The 14,600-nt window shown below is 50.3% G+C and overlaps 1 long non-coding RNA gene across 1 annotated transcript; it reads left to right on the top strand.

Moving 5' to 3' along the window:
- Positions 1-7,557: 7,557 nt before the first annotated feature.
- Positions 7,558-8,573, top strand: LOC111937862 (uncharacterized). The gene is made up of 2 exons (XR_002868801.2): positions 7,558-7,646; positions 8,151-8,573. It is a non-coding gene; the product is annotated as an uncharacterized LOC111937862 (long non-coding RNA).
- Positions 8,574-14,600: the final 6,027 nt, after the last annotated feature.

The raw sequence follows: 14,600 nt of genomic DNA, 5'->3' as shown, positions 1-14,600 counted from the left end.
AGGGCAGGGAAAGAGATGTGCGCTCACACTGCTGTCCCCTCGCAGGAAGGGCTTTGTTTATTAGGATTGTTTTAAACAAGAAGCCAGCCCCTGCTCTGCCTGGCTAAACTGAGAAAATCCAGCCTCTCCTGGAAGGTAATGGGCTAAAGCATTCCCTTTCCCCAGTGCATCTCCACTAAATTTGGGTGAAGCCGATGCCGAGATAATTTTGGTCCAGGAAAAAAAATCAATGGGTTGAAATCTGTATGAAATAACCCACAATGGAATTGCCACAGCAAAAAAAACCCCATGCAGATAAGAATTAACTTAATTCCCAGCAGAGAGGACTCTCACACGTACAGTAAAATGAATTTTAGCACCTGCAAGGAATTGGATCCTTTTTCTCTCAGGCTGTAAAATCTGCTCCTTCTGAGCCCTACACACTCTCAGTGCAGGAATGCACAAATCCAGGCGCTGAAGAACTTTTAGCAACCATAAAATGGAGCAGAAGGATAAACTGAGGCACTGGGGGACATTACACCCACGGCTCAGGTGACACAAGCCACACTTGGGGCTTTAAAGGTTGTACACAGGATTTTTGGGAATATCTGCGTTGTACCCTGGTGTGAGGAGGGGCTGACAAAAGGAAGAGGGAAGAAGAGAAGTTAAATAAGACAATGAGTGTGACCCAGCAGGTGAGAAGGAAATCCTGCCAAGACAGTGTCACCCTGGGGACTTGTGACCACCCAACACTCAGAGCACAGCAAAGCCTTTAGCACAGGAATTGGAGCTTCTGAGGAATTTACCGTGAGGTTTGGTCCTCACTTCACAGTGCTCATTTTAAGTGGACAAACCAAGGTAAATACATGAACTTGCCTGGAAAAAGGACAAAGTTATTTCCCCCAGGACATTTTGAAGCGTATATTCATTGGATTTTCAGAACCACAACCCCACACACTTGCTTAAGCAGTGGAAGACAGAGTTTGCCATTTTCCTCATTCCCCCTAGAAATTCTCAGCAGGTTTTGGTTTTCAGCTGGAGATTCAGAAGGCAGCAGCCTGGCTGAAGGCCAGCACCCAGACACCAGCACAGAGATCCACTGCTGGAATCCTCTGTGTGTGGCTGAGCAGGGAAGGGTTAAACCCAGGGCCCCTCCAGCACAGTGCAGCACCAAGGTCCTTCCCAAGGCTGCAGGAACAAAGCAGCCATCAGTCTATATTTGGCCTTTGCCCTTGGATCATTTATGACTTATTCTTCACCTCCGATGACCACCGCAGCAAGCTTTCAATCTCTTGCTCTCTAGCCTGGAGCAAGGGCTCTCCCTGCCCCCCTTTCAAAATCACACCATTTGCAATTAAAAACGACTGCCTGGAGGAGGTCTGAGCAAGTCTTCCCTTGCCCCTTTGTGCCCTTTGCCTTGCAAAGACCAGACTTGAGGCATGAGAGCACAGCAAGGCCAGGATGAGCTGGTGCTTCTGTTGTGTCAGGATGGAAATGGAGACACCTCACTGGGCTGCAGCCCAGGGTGCACCCTTCAGGGAGAAAAACTCTGCAGGTGCTGCTCAGAACAAAGCCTGTCTCCTGTAAGAACACGAGCAGGAGCTGCTGGGATTACCCCAGACAGGCTCCACTCAGCAGAGCCTGCATTTGTTTTCTCAGCCCTGAGCTGAGCGTTTTGTTCGTTCCATAGCCACGTCCTCTCCTGCTTCACCCAGAAAAATCTCTCTGATGTAAATATACAACATAATCCTGAAAATAAAGGCAGAAGCATTCCTTCTTCTGAGACACCTTTATCAGGACTTCACAGAGCTCCTGGGAAGCAGCACCCAGGTGTTGAGGAGTGAGGCCATTGCAGGCCTTGCCTGCTCCCAGTAATGTCTGGGGGAGGCTGATGGACCAGGCTGAGTGCTCCCCTCAGCTCCCCTGCTGCTCGAGGCAATTTCTGGTGCATGTTGGACCCCAGCCCCATCCAGCACCCCCTGAGTGCATTCCTGGGGGCAGGAGAGGAAGGGGAGCACCAGGCTCTGCTCATCTCCTTTGCCAGCAGCAGCATGGACAAGGTGGAGAGCTCTGCACTATGGATGCTAGCTTTGGAGCAGGCTGCAGAGAGCTGCAGAAACTGCAGGCCCATGGCCTCTCAGTCCTGCCTGAGAAGCTAGCCTGGGAATTCAAAGGAGGATTTCAAAACAATCCTCAGAGACAGAAAACAACTGCCAGGTGCTGTTTATCTGTCCTCTTGTTCTCCTTGCAGGAGAGGGTCAGGGGGGCAGAGTGCCCCTGACCAATGATGGTGATGTAGCACTTTGCTAACCAATAAGAGTTTCCTTTCTGTACTTTCCATGTATCTGTCTATAAGACAGGCCTGAAGCAATAAACTAAGGAATTCTCGTGTTGAAACTCCCTTGAGAGTCCAGTGTCGTTCACTGCACCCCTGCAGTCATTCCCAGGGGCCCAGTGAGGACACAAACCCAACCCAAAACACTCCAGATCAGAGGACACTGATCCATTTTTCGTGGTAAGAAGGAGAAGGTGTGTGGATTTATTTTTATTTTTCTTTTAGCACCTTCAACACTGCCTTTCCAGTGTTTGTTTTCCAAAGACCAAGGTCAAGGCTCCAGTGTGTGGCAGCTCCTCACCCTGGCTGGCCAAACACAAAGACAGCCCCATTCCTCTCCCTCACAGGTTTTTGGGAACAGAAGCCACACAAACTTCTCCTCTTCAGAGACCAATCCTGCTCAACCTCACCAACTCACCCCAAAGTCAGCCAAATCCAGAAGGGCTGATAGTATCAAGGGGTGAGTCGAAAAGTCACTTCAAAATCCTTCCCAAAAACAAAATAAAGGCGAGAAATAGACCCACATTGGATCTACAGCACTTGCTAGTGCTTCACCACAGAATAATTAGATTATTTTCTTTTACACTCAGTGTGTTTGCACAACTCAGCCACAGTTTGAGCCCCTCTTTTCACCTGTGCCAGTGGGCAGGGCAGGGGAGGAGGGGATCAGGCTGCAGGGGTGCTTTTGCAGGGAGAAATCCGTGCATGCAATGCAACATCACTCGGCTCCTCCTCCCTCACAGTCCCTTGCAGCCGGTGCTCAGTGGGGAACTGCAGCTCTGGATACACCAAAGGGATCCCAGGATTGTTCCAGCTTTATGGATCTCTAGGAACTATTTTCCCCTCTCATTCAAAGACTTATCTCCTCCAGCTCCAAGCACTCAGAGCTGCAGTATAAAAAATGTTTATTTTTTCCCCAGCCAAGCAAAAAGAAGATGCTGCTATTTTCTGCTGTGGTTTTGTTTCTTTTTTTTTTCCTATTTTATTTTATTAAAAAGCCACTTCCCTCAGCTTTAACTAGCTAATTTTCCTGCAGAAACAGTACATTTCTTTTATGTGTTAATTTTTCTTCCTCTATTTGCACTTCACAGCATGTAGTGACATGCCAGGCATTGAAGAACAAGCCTCTTCCACTTTTTTTCTGGGATGACAAATATTCCTGGTGCAGAAGACCAAAATGCATCTGTGAATTCAGCTATATTCGTGCATTTTGCAGGAAGAGGCTTCTCCTAATGATGCAATTTTCACTAATATAATTCAATTCATCTCATGTTAACCTTTTTCCAGACAGGTTTAGCAGGGAAGTTTCTTGCTTTGGAATCTTGCAGGGAGCCTTTCATCCAAACCACGACCCACACCTCCCAATGAAAGCTTGGTCAGGCAAGTTTTCACACATTTTGTTTTATAAATTCAAGATATTTGGGGAATAAAGGTGGGGTTTTTTTTCAAAAATATCCCTCTAGGAAGTAATTTGTTTAATCAGAGTTGTTCAAGTGAAACACATGAAGAATTCCCAGATACCAGAAGGGTCAACTCCTGCCAGCACCAGCACAATACCCCAAGAGAGGCCCTGCTGGACTGGCACAACTATTTGTGTATAAAAAAGCCCCCAAAAATTGCAAATGGAGGTGAAAAGAAGCCTGGAATGTGAAAGCAAACATCTCAAACCACTTTAATCCTGGGCTGCCATAAACAATCCCACCAAACACAAGATTCACCCTTTTGTTAGACAAGGGCTCCACTTTTCCCTGCTGCACATCACACACTCAGCAAAACATCTCAATTCAGAAATTCAGAACAAATAACCCCATCATTAACCTCATCCCCCAAAATCTCAGCTCCACTTGCAAGATATGACATCTGCCCCTCCTGTTGGTCCAGAAAAACACCTTCAACAGCTTCAGATAGAACATCAAGAGCCAGAGCTGGGCTCAAACTGAAAAAATAACCCAGAATAAAGGGGTTTCTTATCCCCTTCCTGAGCTGTCTCCTTGTCTGAGCCTGAAATTCTCCATGTCCACACCCAAGCTACCACAGACACCAGTGGGAACTGCCCAAATTCCCCTGCAGAGCAACCATTATAGAATATAAATTATATAAAATATAACCCCACACCATGGGAGCAAGAGAGGACAGAACACCACAGGGTTTGTCCCCTTCCCCTTCCTTCTCTTCCCCCAGGAAGGCTGTGCTGGCTTTGCAGCCTGGCCCCAGCACTGCTGCCCACAGCTTGGGACCCTCAGCATCCCTCCTGCCCCATCCCTGCTGCTGCAGGAAGATTTTTACCTCTGGAAATGTAAAATTTTTTACATAAGATGTAAAGATTTTTTACATCTGGAAATTTACATTTGCTTCCCCAGGCCCCAGTTTGCTGAGTATCAACATTTGCCTTCCCCTCTCCTCTGCTGACAACTGTTAATTTTGTCACATCAGCCACTTTCATAGATTTCACTTTGCTCTTCTGCTCCAGCCATTGTAGCTCAATAATAAATCAACAGTCTGGAGGCTTCACGTGCAATGCAAAGGCCTTTATGGTGCATGTGGAGATGGGAATCTTTACATTTTTAAGTAGGACTTTGTCACATTCAGGAGGGGTAATAAAAAAATTTACATTTTGACTTTCAGGAGGAAAATGTGGTGGGAAAATGCCGCTGTTGGAGCTCGCTCAGGACGCTCGCCATGCCTCAGAGCCCACGGAGAAGGTCACACTGCACTTCCCAGCCAGCACCTCAGCTCTGCCAGGCAAAAAAGGGTTTGCAGCCTTCCCTGAGGATGCAGAGAGCATCCTGCAGCTCTTGCAGGTGATGTCAGGTTTAGCTAGATCTTCCTGTTGTGGCTCTTTTTGGAATTTATACACCCCCTGCACAGGGATATCACTCTCCAAGGCAGAGCCTTCTGAACCATCCTGCAGGTGAACCATTCCAGGGAATTCCATAACCCTACCGAGATAAGCATTTATCTTTACACACGTCAAACCACCTCCCTAAGTGGGAGTAGAACAAAGCATTCCCAGCTGCGGCAGCGCTGAGGCCCAAAGCTGCCAAATGTCTGTGCATTAGCCACAGGGCAGCTTTTCCTTGCTGGAAAATCCGTGTCAGACAGCCTTGGCACCCCGGAGGGCTGAGCGGAGCCTCGGGAGCGGCTCCGAGGGGCGGCTTCCCCTCCCTGCCCCGGGACAGCCCCGGCCGAGGCTCACAGAGCCCGGCAGGAGGCTCCGGGCAGCCAGCAGCTCGGGTAGAACGGGTCAGCTCGGGTAGAACGGGTCAGCTCGGGTAGAATGGGTCAGCTCGGGTAGAACGGGTCAGCTCGGGTAGAACGGGGCAGCTCGGGTAGAACGGGGCAGCTCGGGTAGAACGGGTCAGCTCGGGTAGAACGGGTCAGCTCGGGTAGAACGGGGCAGCTCGGGTAGAACGGGGCAGCTCGGGTAGAACGGGGCAGCTCGGGTAGAACGGAACGGGGCAGCTCGGGTAGAACGGGTCAGCTCGGGTAGAACGGAACGGGGCAGCTCGTGTAGAACGGGTCAGCTCGGGTAGAACGGAACGGGTCAACTCGGGTAGAACGGGTCAGCTCGGGTAGAACGGGGCGGCTCGGGTAGAACGGGTCAGCTCGGGTAGAACGGGGCAGCTCGGGTAGAACGGAACGGGGCAGCTTGGGTAGAACGGGGCAGCTCGGGTAGAACGGAACGGGGCAGCTTGGGTAGAACGGGGCAGCTCGGGTAGAACGGAACGGGTCAGCTCGGGTAGAACGGGACAGCTCGGGTAGAACGGGGCAGCTCGGGTAGAACGGGTCAGCTCGGGTAGAACGGGTCAGCTCGGGTAGAACGGAACGGGGCAGCTCGGGTAGAACGGAACGGGTCAGCTCGGGTAGAACGGGTCAGCTCGGGTAGAACGGGTCAGCTCGTGTAGAACGGGTCAGCTCGGGTAGAACGGGTCAGCTCGGGTAGAGCGGGGCAGCTCGGGTAGAGCGGGTCAGCTCGTGTAGAACGGGTCAGCTCGGGTAGAACGGGGCAGCTCGGGTAGAGCGGGGCAGCTCGTGTAGAACGGGTCAGCTCGGGTAGAACGGGTCAGCTCGGGTAGAACGGGGCAGCTCGGGTAGAACGGGACGGGTCAGCTCGGGTAGAACGGGGCAGCTCGGGTAGAACGGGTCAGCTCGGGTAGAACGGGGCAGCTCGGGTAGAACGGAACGGGGCAGCTCGGGTAGAACGGGTCAGCTCGGGTAGAACGGAACGGGTCAGCTCGGGTAGAACGGAACGGGGCAGCTCGGGTAGAACGGGTCAGCTCGGGTAGAACGGAACGGGGCAGCTCGGGTAGAACGGGGCAGCTCGGGTAGAACGGAACGGGTCAGCTCGGGTAGAACGGAACGGGTCAGCTCGGGTAGAACAGGGCAGCTCGTGTGTCCGTGCTGCCGCTGAAAGGACTCCAGGGGTGTTCCCGGCTGCGGCGGGGGCTGCCTGTGCCAGGACAGCCGGCTGGGCACGGAGCGCTCCTGTCGGGCTCCTAAACGTGCCCAAAGCCCTCTCTGCAGACAGATCTCGGGGAGGGGCTCCCCTGAAAGCAGAGCTGCCTTTCGGGAGCCCGGCGTTTTCCGCACCTTATCCCTTCCTGTCGCTCCTTCTGGCCGCGGCTCGCAAATGCCAAAGGGTCCTTGCGGACAATCTGTCCTTCAATGAACCTGCCAGCTCCCGCTGGAGATGGGGAGTGTTCCTTGCAGCCAGGCAGGGGAAGGGAACCGCGGCCTCCTCTTGCCCTGTGCACGATAACCTCACATGCATATTATTTCCCACCGTAATCCTACTGCTTTTAATTAGTGCGCTGTAAAAGGAAGAAGCGCCACATCTCCAAGGGGAAAAGGAGGAGGGAAGGGAAGGAAAAAAAAAAAAAAACCAGCACAGAGGATTCTGTCCAACTTTTCCAAAAGCTTAATAGATTTTTAAATGGGGTTATTAACACCACCTATGAATTATTTTAGGGACCTAATTATAAAAAACAAAACGCAGTTAATTAGGTTTCCTGAACTCGCCTTGACATAGGTGAAACAAGATCTCTAAATGCAGGAGGATTGAAAAGCGAATCACTTCAAACAAAGAATCAATGAGTATTATTGCAGAACCAATTGAACAATTACTTCTTTAATTGTTGGCACCCTGCTACCTTCACTTAACAACAGGATGGATCGGCGGAGTTCCTTAACCTCCTCCAGTAGCTGGAAGTGCCGGGAGGGGCTGCGCTGGGGAGGAGCCGCTGGATGCGGGTCCGTGGGGCAGCGCTGCCCCTCGGGAGAGGCTCCTGAGAGCCCAGAGGTGCCACCGAGCTCATCCCGCACCTCGGACAAGGTGAGTGCCTCCCTCAGGGTGTGCGGGGACACAGCGCAGCTGAGCAGGACCCAGGGCTCCTCTCCCCGCCAGCCCGGAGCTGCGGGGGATTGAAACACCGCAAACACCCCGCACCTGCGGGAAAATCCCAGCCTGGAGCCTTGCTGCACCTTCACCGTCCCCAAAACCCAGCCAAGGCCGTGCCAGGACACGCGGGGAGGGAGGGGGCTCTGCGGGAGGAGCTCGGTGGCCCCGCGGGAGCCGCTCCAGGGCCGGCACACGGAGCGCTGGAGGAGCGGAGATGGCGCAGCGCCCTCTGATGCTGTCACACAGCGAGGGGACAGCGGGGACAGGGGGACGGCAGAGCCCGGCCCAGGCTGCCAGCAGCCCTCTCCCTCCTTGGGGACGCCCTGCCAGCCCCAGGGCTCCTGCCCAGCAGCCCCTGCCCGGCTCGGGGGAGGATTGGGACCATTTGTTAGCCACGCTGATGCACTGAGGGGTTAACTCTGTCTGTACCCTGCCAAGAGCACGACAGAGCCTCCTGCAGCCTGCTCAGCAAAGCGTTCCCCGAGCCGGAGCTAGAACCAAACTACAGCCGGTGCGAGGAGCAAAAATAAACGCGAGCCACACGGGCTGGGGTCCTGCTCCACACAAACACCTCCACATCACACAGAGCTCACCGTGCACCAACCCAAACTGGGCATAAACCTCAGCTCCCCATGTTACACCAATGATGTGAAGTTCAAGCTCCACAGAGAGATGGATCAAGAGCCCCAGTTTGCACAAGTTCTTTGCCAGTAACCCAAATTTGGAACAGCCAAGAGCTCTGACCACAGCCGGACAGCAGGGCTGTGTTGGGTACCTCTTGTGCCCCAAGGCCAGCCCCTCTAGCCATGGTGAATGACAGAAAAGTGCTATTGAACAAGTCAATAAAATGCTCAGAATATAGAGGTAATCTTTTCTATCGGCAGCTATTGCTGGAAACTAGGCTGGCAGTTATCTGAGTATAAACACAGCTTGGGAATGAAGGTAATAACAATGGAATACACTTTTCTCTAGGTTAAAAAAAAAAAATCCCATTTTAGTATAGAGAAGCAAGCATTTCTGTGCTCAGAACACAGAGAGCAGATAACGGGGAAGCAGCCAGCACAGGGCACGTGTTTAATGCTCCTGAGTTAATCTGAGCACGGGAGATTGGGTGGCAGAACCTCGGCCCTGCGGAGGTGAGCGCTGCAGATGATCATTGCTCACGGCCATTGTTTCAGGCACATAACATTTTACCCTCCCGTGGCACTTTTCACCTCAGGTGACTTCTCAAAGTACATCATTTCCCAGACGTGGAAGTGCCAGCTCTCCTGTATATTAACAAACGCTGCCTTTCGCCCCACATGGCAAAGGAGATGACAAATGCAATAACCCCTCAACGGTGGGAGCAAATAACACACAGCAAGTGGATATTGTAGGGAATAAGAGCGGGTATTTCTGTACCCACATATGTTGGTTAACCCCCAAAAAATCTTCAGGGGGAAAAAAAAAATCAGTCAAACACAGTCACTGAGGTGTCACCAACAGCTCATTTGCAAACAGCCAAACTTGAGGCCAAAGGGAAACAAAAAAGCTAAAAATCAGGATGCTTGGTTTGGCAGCACAGCAACAACTGCCTGATCCAAACTCCACCACAGCAAGTGAGAATGGGCTGGCAAAGGCTCTGGAGCCCCGACAGAAACACTAAAAACGGGTTTGAGATCCTCCTCCTTGGCCTCCAAGTAGTGCCAAAAACCTCCAACAGTGACTCCATACAGGGGGATTTTGATTTTCTTTTCTGAAAACTGACGTGGAATAGCTCCTATTTCATCCACTGCAGTTTCAGTTCTAGTTTTTCATAAAAAGCCTGTGTTTGAAAATGGAGATAACACACATATCAAGAATGACACTTCATGTAAGTACTGATAGCCACAAATCAGACCAGAAACACCATATCCAATCTTTAAAAGCTGAAACAATTAGAGAAAAAAAACCTTAAAAAAACCCTTATGCCACTTTCCTTATAGGAAAAAATATCCCTAATTTTGACCATTTTATTAATAAGCATTAAGAGGTCCCACCTATTTAATTTTGAGATTAACCTCTTAGAGCCATGATTCGATGTGGCACAACAGAACACCTGAAACCAGAGCAGCTGCCACTCCCCTCAAATAACCAACACACCACTTGTATATTTAATTAAAATCTGGACTTCTCAATCTTGTTACTCTTATTTTTGAAGCCCTTCACTTCTGTGCCCTTTGCTGAAGGGGGAACTGCAGGGTGGCTGTGCCAGGGTGGAGCTCGGTGTCCCTCCAGCCTGGATTACCTGATCTGTGTTTGTGTGGCTCAGCTGTTGAAGGGGGCAGTGGAAGAGAAGTGAAGGTGGTTTGTAGATGAGCTGATTTTCACCAGTGCTGGGCAAACCCAAGCCCACCCTGGTGAGTTATCACTGAGCTCTTGTCAGGCTCAGCCTCTCCCATAAAGGGCACCTTTAAGAGGAAGGGGGGAATCATTTCAGACTGGGAGCACAGAACATCCCTGCCTCCCCTTGCTTGCCCTGCCAATTAATCTGAACCCCAGTGTCACCCTGACACCCCGGGGAGGCTGTGGCATGCAGAAATCAGCTGATGAAATATGCAATAAGCGGTCAAGCAGTGTCCCCCACAGGCAAGCAGAGATTGGGCTCGGTGTTTGTGCGACGCTCAGCAGCCGAGAGCCGCTCTCGGATCCCGGAGGAAGGGGACTCTCTTCACCTCCACCGTGCCACAACAACCAGATTTAGCTTAAGAAAACACACTACATTAAGTAAGAGACCTAATGATAGTATACTTGTCCGTTTTTTAAATTAAATGATGTTCATTAAAGGAACATCACCTCCCCGTAATTAATTTTGCTTTGAGAAGGAAAGGAAAAAGCTACAGACAATTAATGTACCATGCAAGCTCTAGTAGATGCTCCATATATTTCCTCCCTACGACCAACCCTCCTCCCTAACAACATCTCTGCTTATCCCCCCTCCACTTCTGCAAGCAGGGACTGGGATTTTTTGGTAGGGAAGCAGCACAATAACACAGCAACCCCCCCATGCACTTCAGCCAGCCTGACAGCACTTCAGCAGGGTTACACGCTCATATATTGATATCTGCAATCATATTCCGCTCTCCCCGACTTACAGAGATCCAAGAAAACTGTTAAAGACACCCAGACAATGAAATCAATGGGACAGTGATGAGTCTTTACAGAGCAACATGTGCAGAGATGAATAAAAGTGTGCAGGGTGGTAGGGAAGGGGGAGGCTTTGTTTGGGTATTTTGGATTATTTGGTACATTTTTCCTGAGGATTTAAGCCTGGCAGAAAGAACAAGTGCGCATGGCTGATGAGCCAAAAATAAAAGAGTAATCACAAATAAAACAGAATTATTCCTCAGCTGTGAATCAGTAGACAGCACTTCCTACAGGCCAGCATGCACAAGACAGTGACACGTGTAAGGTCGGAGAGTGATAAAATCAATAATTCCCCAAGCAGGGAAGAAGAGCCCAGTGGTTTCAGCAAATGACACAAATTAGCCCTCTCTCCACAGCTGTGTGCCGCTCTTTTGGAAGCCTTCAGCAACGAAACCCTGCTCTCCCCAGGAAGGGAACAGAATCCATGCCCGTGTCTCCCTGCCCCTCTGTTTATACAGGCAGGGATAAGGATGCAGCCTGGAGGTGTTTGCTTATTTTATCAAACAGCAAATTGATTGTAGCTGTTGGATAAAAGCACTGACATTTCATAAACTGCACGGAAGAATTCTGCTGACACAAACTCCAGACGAGTCCAATTTGATTAAACTAACAAACTCTCTCCTGGAAACACCTACAGATTTGTCCCTGCTCTTACCAGCCTGAACTTTTACTACCTTGGCTCCTAAACACAGAGGTGTTAGCTAACAGCACAGCCTGACTTGAGAGGCATGAAACCAAACCCCCTTGTGCCCCACACTTTTAGCCAAATTGGCACCACACTGTGCTGAAACCAGGACCGAGGCTGTGAAGCTTTGAGCCCTCTTGTGACCGACAAGAAACACCTTTCTGAGAGCTGAGCAGGACAGCAGCCCCTGTTGGCACCAAGGATCCCTCCAGGTGAGAAGCAGGAAGCTGTCCCAGCCCATGGAGTCTGAGCTCACACGTGTGTGCTATCCACACTCTGTGCTGCTGCCAAGCTGCAGTCTTTCACGTTTTTCCCTCATCCCAGGGTGCTGGCAGCAGGACAGATCCTCAGCCTGGCTGGAAAGGGAAGGCTGTGCCTCTCCTGCAGGATGTTCTCCTCCCCTCTGTGTTAAGGCAGGCAGGAAAACACAAGTTCACAGGAGCTAAAAGCCACCCTGAGGACAGGCAAGTGAATCCTCTCAGTCCTGCCCTTGGCAGGGAATCAGCATTTACTGAAATATCTGTGAACTGAAACCCACTCCCCTTCTAGGTTTCCATTCCTGGATGTCCACTCAGGTGGATGTCCAGGTTTTGCTGGAGATGATAAATATTGTAAAGAGGCAGTTTTGCTTCTTTTAACACTTCTGCACGATTTAAACCACTTTCTCAAATGTGCTGTTCAGGCAAGACCTCACTGGAGCCCAGAGGGCTTTGTTCCTTCAGGTGGTGACAGGCCAGGCCCTTTCTCTCTCCCCAGCTCCAAGCTAATCCCTCTCCTTCACACACATCACACCCAGCCTTCAGGATAGCAGCATTTTTTAAAAACTGTTTGTGTAATGTATGAAGACTAACTTGGATTCATGAATATTTGATTTAATATACATTTATTTCCCCTAAAGGAAGATACATTTTATTTAATACTGATTGCAGTTCTTATTACCTTCCTAAACCCAGCACACCACTCAGCATTCCAATTATGCCAGCACGCTATAGTTATGGCTGAGGAAGCACTTTCATTATAAGCTTCTGTTTTTAGACACTTGTAAAACTCCTACCATTACATGCTCATCCCCCAGCCCATCCTGCAAAATAGTCCTTGGAGCTGAGGATGCTCCAGCTGCTCCTCAGCCCAGCCAGGGCAAGGCCTAAACCTTCTTGAGCCAAAATTTCCTATTCATGTTGGTTTAAAGCTGTGATCCAGCCCAGATCTTACAACCACGAAAATATTGTACTAAAAAACCTGAATGAAATCAAAAAACAAACCCTCACTGCTCAGTTTACATTGCAATAACTGCTTGAAGTGATTTTAAATCTGGACACAACTTTAATTCAGCCCTGCAGCACCGTGTGGAGTGTGTAAGCCACACTCAGCAATCCCCAGATCCCCTGGCTGCTGTGGCACTCCCAGGCCCTGGATCTGGAGCAGACACAGAAGGAACACCAGCCCAACAGCTCGTATATTTTTCCTCACAAAGCTTGCATTTGCTGAAGAAATCCCTCCTCTCTCAGGAGATCAATTGCATTTATGGAGCAGAGTTACTGCTGAAGAAGAAGCAACACTTCAAGTGACATTTTGCCTGGTGTCTTTATGTCCCTGGCTGGGATGCTGAGCATTCCTCGGCCCTCCAGGATCCCCGGCTGATTTAGGACAGCTGTGGACTTAAGAGAAAAATACTTTCCCCTGTTATCTTCATGAGTGCAGTCAATCTCAGCAGCCAACATTTGGAAGAGAGCTGGTTGGCTGCTTTTACAGCTTAAGCGGTGCTAAAAAGAAACAGCACAGGTCATCCTGCTTCCTCTCAGCCAAAGTGTTACAAAGCACTTTGTAATGTGCCACCAGCCTCGGGTTTGACTTGCAGCTCCCTCCAGCAGCAGCCAAAATGCAGCAATTTCAGAGGTGAATAAACAGCTGCTTCCAGACAGGACCAAACATTTCAATGGGAGACACACAAATATGACTTACCCAAGTTAAATGATTACATGAGCTTAGATAGAGGTGGGGAAAGTAATTAGTGGTTTTTAAATTTTGCCCAGGACAAAGAGTGAGACAGGGGAGCAAAATGTGCGGGGAATCGTCTGAGAGCCACAAGTGCAGGAGCTGCATTCTGCACAGAGCAAGGCAGGCAGGATGGGGCAGAGATGAATAGGAATGCTGATTACTCCTACCAAAGCTCAGGAAATGCTCTGCGATCTCATTGAAGTGCCCGGAATAATATAATTGGTTCAATTGTCTCACTCAATCCGCATCTGCAGCGATCCATTGTCCTTTGCCAGCCAGCCCCGCTCCTGGCCCCGGCTGCATCCTACTCAGGGCTATCCCATATTATAGCCGAGATTAGATAAGTGGTGTTTTGCTTTGTGCTGTAATGTGTTACTGTTTCATGCTGGGATGTATAAAAGGAAAACGCAATCACGGACAGAAGGGGAAGAAAGGGAGGAAAGGAGGCACGGAGACATTTGTTTTGAGGCTTCGTTACTCTCTTTAATAAACAGATTTTTCAACAGGTTATGATCTGACTGCTTGTGCAGATAATAGACGGGTTGGGATGTGAAATGTGACATGCACTAAACCTGGCTGGAGAACTGACTGGCACGGGATGCTCGGAAAAGCCACCCGCTCATCATCACAGCCCATGCAGGAGCCTGCTGTCCCTGCTGCCACGGGGAAACAGCGACAGAGGGAAAGTCCTTGCCCTGAGGAGCTCACAATCCAACCAGAGCGAGGATGGGACTGGCAAAGGCATGGCTAGGTGAGGGGGATGGCGGAGGGCTCAGCCGGGGGCTGCCGTGGCTAGCAGGAACAGCGAGGGGCTACCTGATGTGAGCCCGAGCTCAGCCTGAGCCAGCAGCCGCCGGGCTCTGCCCATCCTGCACCCCCTGAGCGCATCGCTCCTGGCTTTAATGCTCCTTCCACCCCAGGCAGAACAGCAGTATTTACCCAGCCGGGTATTTACCGGGTATTTACCGGGTATTTACCCAGCCGGGTATTTACCGGGTATTTACAGTATTTACAGTATTTACCCCAGCCGGGTATTTACC

Source organism: Cyanistes caeruleus, chromosome 21, assembly GCF_971803275.1.
Source record: "Cyanistes caeruleus chromosome 21, bCyaCae1.hap1.1, whole genome shotgun sequence".
In the NCBI taxonomy this organism is placed as follows: Eukaryota; Metazoa; Chordata; class Aves; order Passeriformes; family Paridae; genus Cyanistes; species Cyanistes caeruleus.
This window is presented reverse-complemented; position numbering and strand designations above follow the sequence as displayed.